The following is a 19,217-nucleotide window of genomic DNA, read 5'->3' as shown; positions in this document are numbered from 1 at the left end:
ACAAATATGTCTGTCAGATACATTGGGAAGAAGGCTGAAGAAGATGTTCCAACATTATAGAGAGTTTTGGGTGACTATTCAGGTAGCAAACTGTTTCTGTCATCTTCTCATTTGTAAAGCTACTAACCTGTACTCCTGGCATATTCAGGTAATCAACAAGGACAGCTATGTTTCTCAGCTATGTTCATAGTAGCTTATTTGTAATAGCCAAAATCTAGAAACAACCTAGATGTCCCTCAATCAAAGAATAGATAAAGAAACTATGGTACATTTACACATTAGAATACTGTTCACCTGTCAAAAGCAAGGAAATTTTGAAATTTGCAGACAAGTTGATAGAGCTAGAAAAGACTATCCTTAGTGAGGTAACCCAGGCCCAGAAAGATACGCATAACATATATTCACTTATAAGTGAATATTAGCCAAGCATAGATGTCTTCTGGGAGACATTACCTTGTCGGGGATTGGGACAGATACTGGGACTTGCAGCCTTCCTATGGGCAAATCAATTAGAGTTGTATGAAAGAATTATGAAATAGAAGGACCCAGAAGGTTCAGAAGCTTCACAAAGAGACCACAAAGCCCAGTGGGCCGGGACCCAGAGGGGCATGCACAAACTGATGCAACAACCAAGGACATTGCAAGCAGAGAACCTAGACACCCCCCCCCCCCCGTTCAGAAGTAGGCAATGGACAGATCATTTTCCACTTTGAGGGGTTAGGGAGCAGGAACTGTCTCAAACATGAACTCTGATGTCCTGATTTGATCACTGCCCCTTGGTAAGGAGGCTTTTTGGGAACACAGAGGAGGGGATATAGGCTATCTTGAGTAGACATGATAGACTGAGGTCATCGAGTGGGGGAGGACCCCCCACCCCACCCCTGTCAGAGGAACAGGGGAAGGGAATAAGGCAGAAGAGGAAAAGAGTGTGGGAACGCAAAGATAAAGGCGAGGTGACAACAATCGGGATGTAATATGAATAAATTATAATAAATAAAAAATTAAAAAAACATTTTGGATTGTTCATTTTTATGTGTAAATACTTTAACTATGTGTGCCTTTGTGTGTGTGTGTGTGTGTTTATGCCATGTGTGTACATGCCTAGTCCATGAAGAAGTCAGAAGAAGGCTTGAGATCTACCAGAATAGTAGTTGTGATAAATATATATGATAATGTGAGTGATTGATATCAACCTCAAGTCTTTCTTTTTATTCTTTTCTATTTATTTATTTGTTTTTTATTACACATGTATAAGACAAACTACATACAGCAGGAAGAACCATGTGACAATCATGAGAATAATGAATTCTATACAAGTTACATTCATAGTGACTTGGCCATCTGAATTCGTCTCATTTGAAGTAGATATCATTCGAAAATTTAGACCCAATAAGACAGGAAAAACCCCAAATCTTACAAAAGAGAAACAAAGACTCTTAACAATCTCTCCAGTTTCCTAACATTAGGCATCTTTAGCTAGGTTCTACATTTTAAGATTTATTTATTATTTATACAGTATTCTGCTAACATGTGTGACTGCCCACCACAAGAAGGAGCTAAATCTCATTACAGGTGGCTGTAAGCCACCATGTGGTTGCTGGGAATTGAACTCAGGACATTCAGAAGAGCAGACAGTGCTCTTAAACCTCTGAGCCATCTCTCCAGTCCTTTACTTACTCTTAATACGGTATAAACTAACATAAGAAATGTTCACGTGAGGGGACAGAGGACCTGTTCTTTAGGGAACAATACATCATGTCAAAAGCATAGAAAACTATTTTCCGATATCAGAGTGAATAAGTTAAATGAAATCACAGTCACCAATCATGAGAAACTTAAGGAAAATACTGATATTCGTACGGAACCATGATGGTCAGGCAATTCTACAATAGAAGCAAGGTGCATTGAAGCTACACCAGAAATCCCTCAAACAAAACCACTGCTGCTGACATTCTCCTGTGTGTGCAAGTTAAAGTTGTTGTTATTGTTATTTTCCATTGTCAAGAGACTATCCGTGAGAAAAGCTTTCTGTGGTGCCCAACTTTAATCCCAGCTTTCAGGAGGCAGGGCCAAGCAAATCTCTGAATTTGAGGCCAGCCTTTTGTATACAGAGTGATTTCCAGGACAGCTAGGATGACACAGAAAATCACTGCCTCAAAATAAAAAAAAAATACATAAATAAATATTAAGCAAGGAAGAAATAAGAAAGTTTTCTAATATTAGATAAATTCCATCCATCGATTTTTCTTTGACTCTTGGTGACTGAGACCAATATACTGAGAACTATTTCGATGTATGGAGGTGACCACCACGGGGAATTCATGGAGTGTTGGTTTTCATTTCAGCTGGCATCAGTTGGCGTGCTATTGCAGGCTGGTGAGATGAACCAGTTGGTACAGTGCTTGCTTTCCAGCCTGACTAGCTGAATGTGGTCTCTTCAAGCAAAGCTAAATGGAGAGAACTGACTCTCCCAGAATCTCCGCTGACCTCCACATTTGTGTTATGGCAGGACTATACTTACATCTTCACACACATGCACACAATAATAATGGTAATAACTAGTTAAAAATAGGAATGCTTCTTGTAATTTTTCCCAGTAACATCAGAAAGGAAATAAAGACTCCCCACAATAAACCTATGTAGTATTAAATCTGATGATGTGATTCCAGTTGAGGTTCATATTATTTTTTGGAAAGAGCAATGCAAATATTTATATATGAGCAAAGTATAGCTTCATTTCCATACTCGTAGGCTAAGGAAGTCAGTAAGCTTGATTTGTTTTGTTTTCTGCTCAGCTTGCCTTTCTCTTCCTGCAAGGACACCCGGTTTATTAGAATATGGGTTCAAACACATGCCCTCGTGTAGCCCTTGTTATCTCCTCAAAAATCTTTATTTCTTTGACAGTTTGAAAGAATTTAGTCAATAAAGGTTTCTCATAAGTTCATTTTTAGTATCACTGGCAAAGCCTGGCATGAGCTACCTCCAAGGATGTAAGGACATTCTGCAGACTGAGCATCTGTGTTTGCACAAATGAGGCTGTCTGAGGAAATACTGTGCTGACCAAGGACATCCAGGTACTCTCAAACACTAGACACTGTCCCATAACCCAGAAAAATAAGTTTCTGAATCACTTGTGTACTTAACTGTGGGGGTAATTATCTTCTTTAGGGCAGTTTGTCCCTGTAAGGCCATGTCAGTGTGCTTGCAACCTAGAAATAACTATCTGCTTCACTGGTACCAAATCAACCATAAGGAAGAGCAAAAAAAGAAAAACTATACAGAAAGTTCTTCCATTGAAATAACTGAGTACTGCTTTTATGTAAACCGAAGGACTTAAGGACAAAAGGCACACAATCATAAAACCTGGAAGTCTTTCATCCTCCCATCACGATAACTAGAAGGAGCAGCTTCAGTATCTCAAAAGTTAAGCTTTTAATTTGAAGTGCACAGAGCTAAGTACAGACAGAGTAAACTGAGACTAACTGTTATCTACACTCAGGGTCTCCAAGTCGTAGCTGATACACAATGAGCCATTGTCAAATTTAAGCTAATTCTTTCACTGTGAATAAGTTAGAATATTATTTGGCAGTCAGTTCAACCTTGCTTATTTTATCCTGAACGGCACTATTTTATAAAGGCTGCATGCCTGGCTTATGCTGTTTTCTGTTGTATCAAAAATGTATAATAACAAGTATATCTCAAAAATGTATTACTCAGAAGGTGAGTTATTAAAAATAAACATTTTATCAATTTGCCATCTATGTTTCTATTATATATCATCTATTTATCTTTCATTCTATCATTCCATTTATCTTTCTATTATCAAATATATCTGTACCTAAAACTGTATATTAATATCCACATCCATAGCTATCTATTTATCCATCCATCTATCTATCTATCTATCTTCTATATAGTGTGTGTGTATCAAAATATTATTAGAATATATTCCATCTATGCTAAAATATAGAATTTACCAAGGACTGTGACATCTATAGTTATGAGAACTAACCATGAATTTACAATACTGGATATTAATACAGAATACAAAAGAAAAACTAACCAACATTTAAAAAATACATTTTGGGATACATGTGTGCATGTGTGTGTGTGTGCGTGTGTGTGCATGTGTGTGTGCGTGTGTGTGTGTGTGCGCGTGTGTGTATGCATGTGTGTGTGTGTGCCTGTGCATGCGTGTGTGTGTGTGTGTGTGTGTGTGTGTGTGCGCGTGTGCCTGTGCATGCGTGTGTGTGTGTGTGTGTGTGTGTGTGTGTGTGTGTGTGTGTGTGTGTACATTTGTTAGGGAGCATGGGCGGAGGGCAGAGGACAACTTCAAGTTCATCCCCTCCATCATCCTTTTTGAATCTGGATAATGCCTCCTGTTTCTACTACTGATTTCCATTAGATATGCTAGCAGCATGGGAATTTCTTACCGTTTCTTCTGGCTTTTTCTCTCATCCTACATTAATTGTGGTGAGACTATAGATATGTGCTATTATCTTCACCTTATTTTATTTAATTAGTTTAAAAAATCCCTAGATTTATTCATTTTATGTGTATGACTGTTTTACCTTCATGTAAACATGTATATCATCTTTGTACCTGGTGCGTATAGAAGTCAAAAGATGGTACCAGTGCCCTGGAACAAGAGTTATGGATTGTTGGGAGATGCCATACGGATGCTGGGAAACAAATCTGGGTTATCCTTGTTATAGGTAATCTATTGTATATATGTGTAATAATATAAATGTATATGTAAAAAATAAAAAGTAAAAAAGTAAAAGTCAAAAATTAAAAATAAACAACTTAATAATATACTTAAAACTTAGGAAAAATAAGAACAAACAAAATCCAATTCCTCTTGACAAGAAATAATAAAAGTCAGAGCATAAATAAACAAAATAGAAATAACAAACACAATAGTAAGAATCCTCAAATTTAAGGAACAACTAACTTAAATAAAGAAAGGCCCCACATTTACAGCATCAGAATGAATAGAGAAGCATTAAAACAGAAGCCAAAGAATTCCAACATATTATCAAGGATTACCTTTATGAACCTGAACTACATTAAGTTAGGAAACTTAAAAGAGATGGATGAATTTATAGGTTCTTCTAATCCTGCAAAATTCAAGCAAGAAGAAGTCAACTTCCTTAATGGACCCATAATAAATAAAAAGACTGAAGTAGTAATAAAAAGTCTTTCAACAAAAAAATAGTATGAGGCCAGCAGGATTCAGAATCCTACCACACTTTCCACGGAGATCTATAGTCAATTCTTCATAAAATACTCAAAATCATTATAGGCAGAAAGAATAATCCAATTCCTTCTACACAGCCAGTTTCTCTCTAGTATCCAAATGAAATAAAGTCACAACAAATACGTACATATACATATATAAAATATTAACTGTTAATATTGTGTTCAAAGTGCTAGCTAGCTGGGGTAGAAAGGTGAGTATAGGAATATAAATTAATACAAATAGGGAAAAAGGAAGTAAAATTATACTAATTGCAGATGACATATACATTAGAGATCCAGATAATTAAACCAGAAATTTTTAGAAAAAGTAAGTTTAGCATTGTGATATGGTAAAGATCCAGGTTAAGTATTCTTCATTTAATTTGTCTTTTAAAAACACGGAAAATTTTTAGATTTCCTTGAATGACTGGAAATAAGAATGTGCTTTTTGCATTGGTCTTAAGTAAAAATGGCAAATCTACTCCTGACAGTTATTTAATTAATTCATAGTGTATTCTGTAAAGAAAAGTACACAGACAATTAAATTACTAATTAAAAGGATAACCGTTTATAGAAGAAACACCTAAAACACTTCAAGAATTTGTGGAAGAAGTTCTAGACAAGTTTTTCACAAGGAAACTTCACAACTGACATTACAGATTCCCCACTTCAGTGCCCAGATCTGTTTTTATATTCCACTCATGCAGAGTTGAAATCATGGGCTTACTTCCCATATTGAGTCAAGATCAATATCTTAGACCTTCAGTTCCTACTTTTAACAATATTTCCTTTTGCCAATGTTTCATTTTTTGAAAGGCACCTTTTATCACCTCATATGCATTTAATCCTGGCAAAGCAGTGTCCACTGACATTAAAATAGGCCCAGTTTGTAAATTCTGCCACTTCCTCTTTTCCAAGTTAACCAGGCTCTTCCATCCTTCTTGATGGATCTATATATTCTTATCCAGCATCCAAGCTCAGGTATATCTAAATACCACACTGATTCTTCATTAAATGGTACTGAAATTTAGAGCCACTATGTTTAAAACCGAATCCTTTGAAAGATTACCCATTATATTTCTCAGTAGTTATCCTTTTATTTCAATGAGAACAAAGTAATACCACTGAGAATATGTGTCAAGGGTGTCTTCTCCTAGTGCAAAGTAGAGTACAAAGAGTCATAAATGTTCTGTTTCCCTCTTATTGAAATGGGTGGCAATCATCCACGTTCTTGACTTTATATACTCATGTCCCTTCACCACTTTTTATAGGTAGGGTAGCATCCTAACTCCTTAATTAATTCTTAAATCTTTTGTGCTTTTGTCCTTGCCCTTTCTTGATCTGTATCGTTAACCAATATATTAAATTGCCTCTATTTTAAAAATGAAAAGAATACAAATTCAAGAATTTTGACCTTCCATCTAAGAGTTTGCCTGATTTGTTCATCCTGATTTTAGATTCTAGAAGTCCAAATAACAATGGGGAATAATCTTCTGCATATGTGACATTAATTATTCCACCGAAGAACAGGATCCTTTAAAAAACAATATTTGGTACTACTATTCTATATTTCCCTCACTAACACTTAATAATCTTACTCTTCCCTAAGCAAAACATGAACTTCATATGTCAAAATATAGAATGACACCCTGCCCAAATTATCTTTTCAATCGTGATATATGTAAAAGCTTGATTTTCATATTAATGGTGATGCAAACTTTTTAAACTTACCATGGGCACTTTGCTTCAAGAAAAACTTTCAGCTACATTTTTCTGTGTTCCACTCAGTTCCAGAATGAATATATTATGATTTATGATTCTAATGCTGACCTCATTTCCATATTAGTAGCCTTATTTGGTTTACACTTATACAATGATATCAAAGTAATTTTTCATTCAATCATTTCAATTGATTTTGTTGTGTTGTTATTGCTGTTTTGGTTTTTAATTATGTTGTTTAATCTTTTGGATTGTAATTACATCATTTTTACCTTTCATTTTCTTCACCAAACGCTCCAATGTACTACTCTTTGCTCTCTTTTAAATTTTTGGCTTTTTTTCTCACTGATTGTTGTTACTGTGTATATCTACAAGTACGTACATATATATTGCTAAATTCATAATCCGACTTGCTCAGTCTGCATATTGTAAGTTGTTTGTATGTTTTCAGGGATGGCTATTCGGTCTTAAGTAAGAAATTGAATTGCTCTTCCCGCGGGAAAAAGTATTCTATACATTCTCAGGACTCCTTAGTTGCCTGTCGTTCTTTCTTTTTAGTAATTTATTCATATTACATCTAATGGTTATCCCATCCCTTGTATCCTCCCATTCCTCCCTCCCTCCCATTTTCCCCTTTCTCCCCTCCCCTATGGCTGTGACTGAAGGAGACCTCCTCCCCCTGTATATGCTCATAGAGTATCAAGTCTCTTCTTGGTAGCCTGCTATCCTTCCTCTGAGTGCCGCCAGGTCTCCCTATCCAGGGGACATGGTCAAATATGGGGTACGAGAGTTTGTGTGAAAGCCAGACCCCACTCTCCACTCAGCTGTGGAGAATGTCCTGTCCATTGCCTAGATCTGGGTAGGGGCTCAAAGTTTACTGCACTTATTGTCCTTGGCTGGTGCCATAGTTTGAGCATGATCCCTGGGCCCAGATCTGTCCATCATAATGTTCTTCCTGTAGGTTTCTAGGACGCTCTGGATCCTTCTATTTCCCCATTCTCCCTTGCTACTCTCACCTAGAGTCCCAATAGGATGTCCTTTCCTCTGACCCACTTTCTTGGTAGGTGAAGAATTTCCTGGGACATGCCCCTTGGGCTAGTATCCAGATATAAATGAGTATATACCATTTGACTCTTTCTGCTTCTGGGTTAACTCACTCAATATGGTCATTTTCAGTTCAATCCATTTGTCCATAAATTTCAGGAATTCCTTGCTTTAATATCTGAGTAGTATTCCATAGTGTAAATGTACCACAGTTTCTTTATCCATTCTTCTACTGAGGGACACTTAGCTGTTTCCATGTCCTGGCTATTATAAATAAGGCTGTTATGAAGATGGTTGAACAAATCTTCTTGTGTACTGGAGCATCTTCTGGGTATATTCCAAGGAGTGGAATAGCTGGGTCTTGAGGAAGCCTTATTCCCAGTTTTCTGATATAGCACCAGATAGATTTCCAAAGTGGCTGCACTAGTTTACATTCCCACCAGCAATGAGGGAGTGTTCCTCTCTCTCCACATCCTCGCCAGCATGTGGTGTCACTTGAATTTTTGATCTCAGCCATTCTGATGGGTGTAAGATGGAATCTCAGAGTTGTTTTGACTTGCATTTCCCTGTTGACTAACGAGGCCAAGCATTTCTTTAAGTGTTTCTCAGCCATTTGATATTCCTCTGTTTAGAATTCTCTGTTTAGTTCTGAGACCCATTTCTCAATTGGTTATTTGGTTTGGTGGTGTTTAATTTCTTGAGTTCTTTATATATTTTGGATATTAGACCTTTGTCAGATGTAGGGTTGATGAAGATCTTTTCCCAGCCTGTAGACTGTTGCTTTGTTCTGTTTACAGTGTTTCCTGCCTTACAGAAGCTTCTCAGCCTCATGAGGTCCCATTTATTACTTGTTGACCTTAAGGCCTGGGCTGTTGGTGTTCTGTTCAGGAAGTTGTCTCCTGTGCCAATGTGTTCCAGGCTCTTCCCCACTTTTTCTTCTAACCGATTTAATGTCTCTGGTTTTATGTTTAGATAGTTGATCCACTTAGACTTGAATTTTGTGCATGGTGACAAATATGGGTCCAATTGCATTATTTTACATGTAGACATCCAGTTAGATCAACACCATTTGTTGAAGATGCTATTTTTTTTTCCATTGTATAGATTTGGCTTCTTTGTCAAAAATTAAGTGACCATATGTGTGTGGATTCATATTTGGATCTTCAGTTTGATTCCACTGATCCAGCAGCCTATTGCTGTGCCAGTACCATGTTGTTTTAATTACTGTTGCTTTACAGTATAGCTTGAGATTGGGTATGGAGATTCCTCTGGTGGATCTTTCATTGTACAAGATTGTTTTAGCTATTCTTAGTTTTTTGTTTTTCCATATGAAGTTGAAAATTGTAAAAAATATGGAATGCTTCACAAATTTGCATGTCATCCTTGTGTAGGGGCCATGCTAATCTTCTCTGTATTGTTCCAATTTTAGTATATGTGGACCGAAGTGAGCACAAAAAATTGAACTCTTAAAATTGAAAGAAATTTACTTATTTGTTTTATTTTTAACATAAAATATGCTCTATTTTAATATTAATTTAAAAATAATACAATTTTATACATGAGTCTTATATTAACATCTTTTCTACAAATCACACTCTATCTTCCAACTCTCTTTATTCATTGCTATGACCTTTGAATTTGTGACCACCTCTAAATTATATATATATATATATATATATATATATATATATGTATAATTATATATAAATGTGGGCATATGGGACTTAATGTATGCATAACAAAATTTTAGTTAACTGAAGCAATATTTCAATTTGATTTATATCTTGCCTTTACGCACTATTTTTGAAGTTTAATTAAGAATTATTATTAAAGTTCTCAACATGCTTTTAAATGAATACTAAGGCTTACAGAATTGTTCCCAGGATAGTGTCTCAAAAGGCAATCACCATGGTAATCTACCACATTGTAAAGTCCTTTTCTTCTGTTAGAATTCTTGCATCTTTATAGTCTTAAAATACTTTTAAGGGTCATTCTCTATCACCTTAAAGAAAAGTGCAACTAAGAACAATCAACTTTGTGTGTGTGTGTGTCAGTGTGTGTCTGTGTGTGTGTGTGTGTGCGCATGTGAAAAAAGTTCCTTTTATCAATTTCTTAAGATGAGAGGAAGGTGGCTTCTAAGCGATTTTCTAATGCTTTTTCAATAAGTTTCTAAAGAAATAGCTCCAGATTGAGAGATCTTTATAAAAGTATGAACTTTGAAAGGAAATGGGAGGTAAAGATATAGAAATGTGTCCACTTTTTTTCTGAAAGAGGACACATATAGGTAAACTATAAAATATATAGTCTTTAAATATAGCCAACATCTTATTATAATTCACTAAAATATTTTAATAATATTATTATGTGATAGTTAAAAATTATCATACAGAATAAGTGGATGATTTACTGTATATGCATCTTATGTGAATTTGATTCTTTTTTTGAGTGCACAATATTCTTTGTAATATGTGTGTCTAGAAATACAGTGGGTTTTTTTCAATAAATATGGTGCTTCATTCATTGGGCACATGCATATCTTATATTTTATTTTCACTTATAAAAATATAAACTATTCATAGCCCACAGAATATCATTATAGTTATGTAATGTGTAGTTTTTCTTTTCTTTCAATTATTAAAGGCTATTTCAGCAATAGAAATTGGAGGTATATTCTTACCTCAATTTTAAATACAGTTTTTGAACTTTTATTTAATAAATATTAATGCTATGTTTATGAAGTTATAACAAAAATCTGTATTCCATTTAACAAGTTAAGATAATAGATAAAACAATAATTTTAGTCTCAATATACACCTTACTATTTTATTTGTATCCATAAAACACTTATATATGTTCTTTTATGTATTATAATCATTTTATGATAACAATTATAAATATTTAGAATTTATAGATTATAATTTATAAACATAACATTTTATCATAAGTTATAATATGTTAGTCTCTAAACCATTTGTATGATTATATTTATATGGTTTAAAAATATATAAACATATATATGGCTTTTTATATATATGATTTCTAAAATAATATGATTGTAATGTTTTTGGACAAAATATTCTTATTTCAATTTAAATTTGCTACTTAGTACTGTATTAAAGGAGGATTGATGTTGTTTTATTAATCTACTGTCTTTTTACTTCATTCTAGTAGTGTAATGCTAAGAACTGTAATGACTGATCAACTTACTTGTTGTATTCTATGCTGATTTGCCTGAAGAAAGGCATTTAAGGGTATAGAATATCCCTAATACTACAACTTTTTCCTCTGAGAGCACACTTGATATTTTTTCATAAACACTTGAGAGACCATCATTGCTATTGTTTTGCTATTGTTTATGAATTATGTTGATTGGCTTCCAAGTTATGTGGAATGAATGTAAACTCTTTGTTCTGCATTAATAACTTAACAAAACACACATTTCTGTGCTGTGTAAACAGAATGGTTAAATGGCATGAGGAATAGGTAGACCTTAGAAACTCAGGTTAGGCTTTAAGCACTTGGACACATTGAATAACATCAGCCACATACAAAAGCATCATATGAATATGAGTCATCAGTCACAGGAATTGGAGTGTATCTGAAATACAAAATCTCACTCCAGTGAAGGCTCATTGATACAAAACATCACGGTTTCTTTAAGCATCGTTAATATGTATTTTCTATTTTCTTGTGCTGTTATGCAAAACGGTCTAAATAGTAGTTCTCAACCAAAACTAGCAACCCTTACACAGAAGTTCTACTAAAATCTGAAAAATACCTGAAATACAGGTAGTACCTCTATCTTTATAGTACAAAGTTTAAGACAATATGATAGTATCAATAATGACAAAAAATACCAATGGGGTAAAAACATGCCTTATCGTAATTTAATCTATAATTGTACTAAATTATGGTCCTCAGAGCAACTCATTTTAACATGCAAGTGAAAAAAATAATGGCTTCATATTGTTGCTTTATACTTTTTCACTTAAAAAGTTGTTTTTAAATGTATCACATTGTATCCTATTTTCTTTCAAAGATACATATATCTTGAATAAATTCATATTTTTGTTTAATAATTCATTCAGATTATATATATATATATTGTTATTCATTCACTTGTATCTTCTTGTTCCCCCCATTCCTCCCTCTTTCACCCTACTCCCCTCCCCTAGGCCTGTGACAGCAGGGGACTTCCTCCCCCCAGCATCTGATCACAGCCTATCAGGTCTCTGCTTACCCTTCCTCTGAGTGCCACCAGGCTTCCCAACCAAGAAGAAGTAGCCAAATAGGGGGCACCAGAATTCATGTCAGAGTCAGCTGTTGCTCTCCACGCAACTGTGGAGAATGTGCTGTCCGTTGGCTAGATCTGAATAGGAGTTCTAGGTTTAAGGCATGCATTGTCCTTGGTTGGTATAGTAGTTTGAGCAGACACCTCTGGGTCCAGATCTGCCAGTCCTGATGGTCTTCTCGTAGGTTTCTAGGACCATCTGGATCCTTCTATTTCCCCATTCTCCCTTACCTCTCTCACTTGCAGTCCCATTAGGAAGTTCCAGCATCTATCCCAATCTCTTGCTAAGTGAAGACTTTCAGAGGACATCCCTCTTGGGCTACTGTCTAATGTGTATCTTTCTGTGTCTGGGATAACTGACTCAAGGTGATCTTTTAAAATCCTTTTATATATTGCAACCAAATTAAATTTACTATTTTATTCAAGAGAGTTGTAAAATATTCCTTAATATCAACATAATTTCATAGTGTATATGAAACACCCTTTTTTATTTCTGCCATGACATGCCATTTAGTTCTTTATTCATATAATAAACTCATAAATTCATAAAATAAAATTGATAAAATAAAATATTCATAAACTAAAATCTTTAAAACACTCTGAGATAAGCCAAACTTTCGAACCACAATTAATTTACTTTAAGTCTGGTATATTGTTTGCTAATAAGTTAGTTAAATATTTTGCATCTATACATCTGTGTTTATGTATCTATATATAATTTTCTCATTTGATGTTTACACATCAGTGTAACTTAACTACAGTGTAATGTTGTTACATAAATGAGTTGGAAAGCATTGTTCTATTTCACAGAAAGATTATGCCATGTTACAAAAATATCACATTCTTAGCAAGCCAGTAAGCAGCACTCCTCCATGGTTCCTGTATCACCTCCTACGTCCAGAATCCTCAACTGTGTAAGTTCCTGTCCCAAATTTCTTTATTGACATAAACCAAATAAACTCTTTTTAAAAATATTGGGTGGGGCCGGGTGTGGTGGTGCACTTCTTTAATCAGAGCACTCAGGAGGCAGAGGCTGGCTGATCGCTGTAAGTTCAAGGCCAGCCTGGTCTACAAAGCGAGTCCAGCCACAGCCAAGGCTACATAGAAAAACACTGTCTCAGAAAACCAAAAAAGAAAAGAAAAAAAAGAAAAAAAAAGTTGGGTCATTCACAAATACTATATTTTCTCATTACCAAAAAAGTGTGTCTTTTTAAATAAATGTGTTCACTTTTCATCTTATCTTGATTATAGCCCCCTGCCTCACAGCCTCCCAGTCCTACCATCCCCTCCCTCTCCCCCCTCTCCCCTCCCCTAGTCCTCAGAAAAGAGGAGCCCCCCTCCCCTATCACCTGAACTCAGCCTATCAAGTTTCATCTGGATTGTCCATATCCTTTTCTCCCCGCCAGGGGGAAGTAATCAACATGTCAGGAAACGGATTCCGTGTCGGGAGTAGTCCTTACTCCTCATATTACAGGACCAATAACGAGACTGTGCTGCCTATCTACTAGATCTGAGCAGAGGGTCTAGATCTTCACCATGCATGGTTCTTGGTTGGTGCATCAGTCTCTGCAGCACCCCCTCCTCCACCCAGATTTGTTGGCTCCATTGGCCTCCTTATGGAGCTCCTGTCCTCTTCAGGTCCTGCTATCCACCAAATCTTTTCCATTAAAACTCCCTGCACTCCACCCCGAAGTTTGGCTGTGAGTCTCAGCCTCTGCTTAGATCCCCAGATGGGTCCAAAATATATAAAGAACTCAATAAATTGAACACCACCCAACCAAAAATCCAATTTTAAAAAGGGGTACAGAACAAAATAGAATTCTCCAGAAAGGGTTATCTAATGGCCAAGAAACACTTAAAGAAATACTCAACATCCCTAGTCTTCAGGGAAATGCAAATCAAAATGGCTCTGAGATTCCATTTTATATACTTCAGAATGGCTAAGATAAAAAATGGAAGCAGTGAACCTAGACCCTACTGTTCAGACATAGCCAGTGGACAGCACATTCTCTGCAGTTATGGGTGGAGCAAGGACTGCCTCTGACATGAACTCTGGTACCCCCAATTTGATCACATCCCCTTGGTGTGAAAGCCCTGCAGGTACACAGAGGACAGGTATGCAGGCTATCCAATGAGATGGGGTAGGATAGGTCATATGGTTGGGGAACACACCCACTTCTGTCAGAGATCTAGGGGAGGGTAATAGGGCAGAAAAAGGAGGGAGGGAGGGAACAGAATGATACAAGTGAAGGATTAACAATCCATTTACTTCCACATTTTGTCCAAAATATCTTTATGTCTTAAATTTATTAATAGTTCCCATGTTAAAATCTTTATAGAGCAACATGATCAATACATAACAGTAGAATATATTCTTATTAACCCAGTATTTCTCTCTTACCAGATCCCATCCCTGCTTGTAAGCATACTTAATACTTTTGAATGGATGATGAATACTGTGTATACTATGCCAAAAATAGATTTCATGTATTTAATTTAAAGTGTTGGGTCTTGTTAAATAGAAAATTTTCTCTGAATGGGGTTCCTTTTGAGCATTTTAGCCTACACTGTAGGATGGACTTCATTCTGGGACTGTTTTTAGCCCTTTACTAAGAAATGAACAATCTAGTATTAAGCTGGAACATATTAATTATTCATGAAGCCATTAAACATCAATAGAGATTGAGAAGTTTCTTTATGAGAGATGAACTCTTCTGCATCCTCCAATTCTCCTTTGGTGCATATACAGGACTCTTATTCCATGCAGGAATGGCCCCATGAGTAAGAGACGTAAGAAGATCATATAGTTCAGATGTTTTTCTTGTAACATTATAAAAAGCTTTTCTTTCTTATAATTTTCATATTCAAATGACCACATCTTCTTATACCCATACTGTACTTTATATTAATAATATTTTTGATCTTTGAAAGTTTAATGATTATATCCATCTACCACTACCTTCTTTCCACACCACACTCATTCTTCCAACCACATATTTTTCTATCTTCATGTTTATCAATTTATTATTATTATTATTATTGTTATTATTATTATTATTATTATTATTATTATTATTATTATTATCATTGTTGCTATCATTATTTTTAGTGGTATGGCATGGTGTTTTTCTTACTTCCCCCATAGTTCCCTGGAAATAATTACTCAAGAGACTCAATTATTATTTACAAATACCTAGGCCATATGGGTAGTCTCATCTCTGACTGGCTCAAACCTTAAAATAATCCATTTATTCAAATCTATCTTCTTCCATTTACCTAAGATCAAGTACCACACACCCATCCTCTTCACATTTTGCTTTCTGAAACTCACACACCTAACTTTATCCCAGAATTTCTTCTGCCTACCGGATTTCCACCCTATTTTTTGCTTCAGCCATTAGCCATAGGTTTTTTTAATTGATAAGTACTGCATCTATTTGGCACAATAGATTTTTCTACAGATATTGACTATTAACAAGCCCCAAGTCCAATAGTGCTGTATATATTTACATGGCTATGGGGCTTTCAATTGGGTTATCAGATAGATTGCATTGTCCTTTCAGTTTTCTCCCTAGTGATGATTCCTTTTGTTGTTGATTTATCTTCATTTTTTTTCTCTCCTCTAGGAGTTATTTTTCTATTCTAGTTCTTTTACTGTATCTAAAGGAGCTACATTTATTTTTTCAATTGGCTAATATTTTAGTGACAATTCAACTGAGATTAATGGTTATCACCTGCATTATCAAGTATTTATCATTGTGGACAGGAGATTGAATTTAGGGTCTGATGAAAGGTCATCATATTGCCTAAAATTTAGTGTTGGGTTATTTAAATATGTTCATTTTTCATTTAAAAATTATAATCATTTTACCATGATAACAACCATAAGGATTCTATTATTTCTATTTTCTTACTAAAGAAAGAGATAATGAAAATAAAGAAGGTAAAAAGACAAGATACTTGATGAGTTCTGAAAGCCTTTGTTCAATATTAGCTCAGTGAAAAGAAATGAAATGGGGAAGGAAAATAGAAGTGCAGAAGAAAATTATCAGAGGAAGCTTTTGAAAATGAATTTATTTTCCCTATTAGAGAGACCAAAATAACCCAGGATAAGTCTCAGGAAAAGTAAAATAGTTAGATCGAAGAAATCAATAAGGGTGATTTCATGACTTTGTGCTTTGTTCTTTTAAGGCATAACAGACTTTAAAACAGGAGTATTCATGTGGTCCTATAAATAACTTTGCACACAAGCATATGTTATATAGCACTTTCTTAGATATCTGGTGCTTCATTCTATATCCTTTAAGAAAGGAGGGAAGAAATGTACATAACCAAATCTGGCTTTAAGCAATATAAGGATATCTTACTTTGGATGACTGCAGTGCATTACAGTGTTATGAAAGATAACCAAATAGTGCTAAATTATGTCTCTATCTGAACACACTATATATAATATGATAATTAGAATTAAGGAATAAAGGTGACAATATGACAAACAGACAAGCCTTTGAAAATAAAATCTGTGTTATTGCTGACAAAGACCTTCTCTTCCAGCCATCAGTACCATGAAACCAGAGAGGACAAAACATTTGTTTTGTATTGCTATACAGTGATTTTTATGTATTATTAAATTAAGAGGGAATATATTTAGCCATCAGAGGTGGAGGGCATATTCAATTTTTTCATGGCATCTTACCTTGGCAAGGTACAAAAATGCATTCCATTCATGTGGCAAATGTAGACACCAGTTGAGCACAGCAGTCCCTAGAAAAAAACCATTTTATTTGTGAAACCACATGCTGTCCAGAACACTGGCTAAAACCGCAACCTTGTTACCCCCTGGGTTTTTAACGTGAAACGAGTTATATTACCAATTCAGATAAGCATAAAATATATGAAATGTGTTAGCCCTCTGGGGCTGTTTGTATCCCCCACACTCCATAAATATGATCATGATGGCTAAGACATGACAAAAAAATTATCTAAGAATATTTTTGCTCTAAACATGTGTGTGGTTTCTCATTGTGTTTTTTTAAAAGAATACATTACATAATATCTAAAAGTACCCAAGGTGAGTAGGTTTGGCTCATTTTACCTTTGCTTACCACATGTTTTTGTTACCTTTTATTTAGTTAGTTTTCTTGAATCTATCTATTACTTTTATTATTTAGTACACCTTTGATTATTCATTTACCATGGTCATTCTCAGCACATCTCTCTCTCTCTCTCTCTCTCTCTCTCTCTCTCTCTCTCTCTCTCTCTCTCTCTCAAAGACGCTTGTAGTTTTACAGAGGAAAATATATGACAAACTTATCCACACTAAAAAAACAAAAACAAAAACAAAACAAACAAAAAAACCCTCCCAACTACTAAGCTTACTTGTAATTTTTTAACTGAAATCATCATTGTTATTTCAGTGGGAAATAAATTATTTGGCTGCATTAAGGAGCCACAGACATTGACTGGATGTTTTGCTATGCCCTATGTGCTCTGAAAACTGTCACTAACTGACCATTTTAGACAGTGGAATGAGAAACCACAAGGAGCTTTGTTTGTTTGGCTGTCTAGCTGTTGCCTATGAGGCTGGGTATCTTTTAGTAATTTCTTTTGTCCATGATATCATTAACAGAGCAATCTTAATTTCTAAGCTTTATTCAAATAGACAAGACTTAAATTTTAAAGGATTAGTCATTTGATAACAGAATAAACAGCGCTGCGTTGTTACATTTTAAAGGCAAGTGAGCCTACCTTCAAATATCCCATATTATGGTGTTTGTATTCCTCTGTGGTATATATCATTTTATTACTGATGGACATATCCTAATTTAACCATTCCTCAAAACAAGGAAATTTTTGAATTAGAAATTTTAGCATAAATGTTACAATGTACGTTATTTAACATAATAAATATATTTCTGTTAATTTTTCTCTTTTAAAACAATCTTTTTAGATTTTCTCTGCATCAAAATCATGCTTTCACCTATGTCTTATGCTTAGCATAATGAGCTCTGAGTAAGGTTCCCTGTTCCAATGACATCATGTGAAGTGGATGAAATGAGATTCTAATTTTATCTGTACTAGGACTGGTATAGTGACCTTGACACTATGCAATGCCATCGGACTCTTTTTATCACACAAAAATTGGATTCTATAGGTTCCTTCACCCTCTTGATGGTAACAAAGTGTGGTTACCATACAATTTTAACATGCCTGCACTCATGTGGATCTGTGCTCCCAAACAGCGAGTGTATGAGGAATTAGAAGCTGGACCATGCCTGCAACCCCTAACATCATTCATTCTCAGACTAACCTCACTCTACTTGAAAATTGAAAGCCTCTTTTAATAGATTCTTGTTTCTTTTTAAATTACGATAAAATGAAACATTCCTTTATGATGAGATTGGCAAGCCCTGGAGAAATTAGATTTTTATTAAAATATCAATTCTGGAGATCTTTTAAAAAGAGTTAGTAATGAGTTAAAATTACTTGAATCAAATTGAAAACACTTAAAGTCAGAGAGAAATGTGGTGTAAATAAATAATTTCTATTGTGCACAGTGTATTGTGGAAAACTCTTTCCTTTATATGTGTTAACTAGTAATAAACATATTGTTATTTGTCCCTTGAAATAATAGCTCCCCTGTTTTACTCTAGCATAATATTAAATGTAACATATCTGATATTCTCTATACACATCATTTCATTAACTCTCTGAGTGGTAAATTGTCATTTATTTTCCAGTTAGATGTGTGAGCACAGGTTAGGTAAGACAATTTGCATATGATGCTTATATCAGCTTTCTCACTTGTCTACAGATATATTTCTCTCTCACATTGTATTATCAAGTTCACTGCACACAGTGAACAGCTGAATCAGAGATCCTATTGTCCCTCTTGCTTTGTTCAATTTCTCTATATTTAGAA

General features: G+C 34.9%; 1 long non-coding RNA gene across 1 annotated transcript in view; it reads left to right on the top strand.

The window, feature by feature from the left end:
* The window catches only part of LOC311606666, a 58,897-nt gene that overhangs the window by 26,832 nt on the left and 12,848 nt on the right, over positions 1-19,217 (top strand). The window contains exon 3 of the long non-coding RNA XR_014782394.1: positions 2,952-3,074. This is a non-coding gene — a long non-coding RNA (uncharacterized lncRNA). The remainder of the gene's footprint in view (positions 1-2,951; positions 3,075-19,217) is intronic.

This window comes from Acomys minous, assembly GCF_964271855.1.
Source record: "Acomys minous genome assembly, chromosome: 10".
Classification (NCBI taxonomy): Eukaryota; Metazoa; Chordata; class Mammalia; order Rodentia; family Muridae; genus Acomys; species Acomys minous.
The sequence above is the reverse complement of the archived record's forward strand: the minus strand, read 5'-3'. Positions and strand labels throughout refer to the sequence as shown.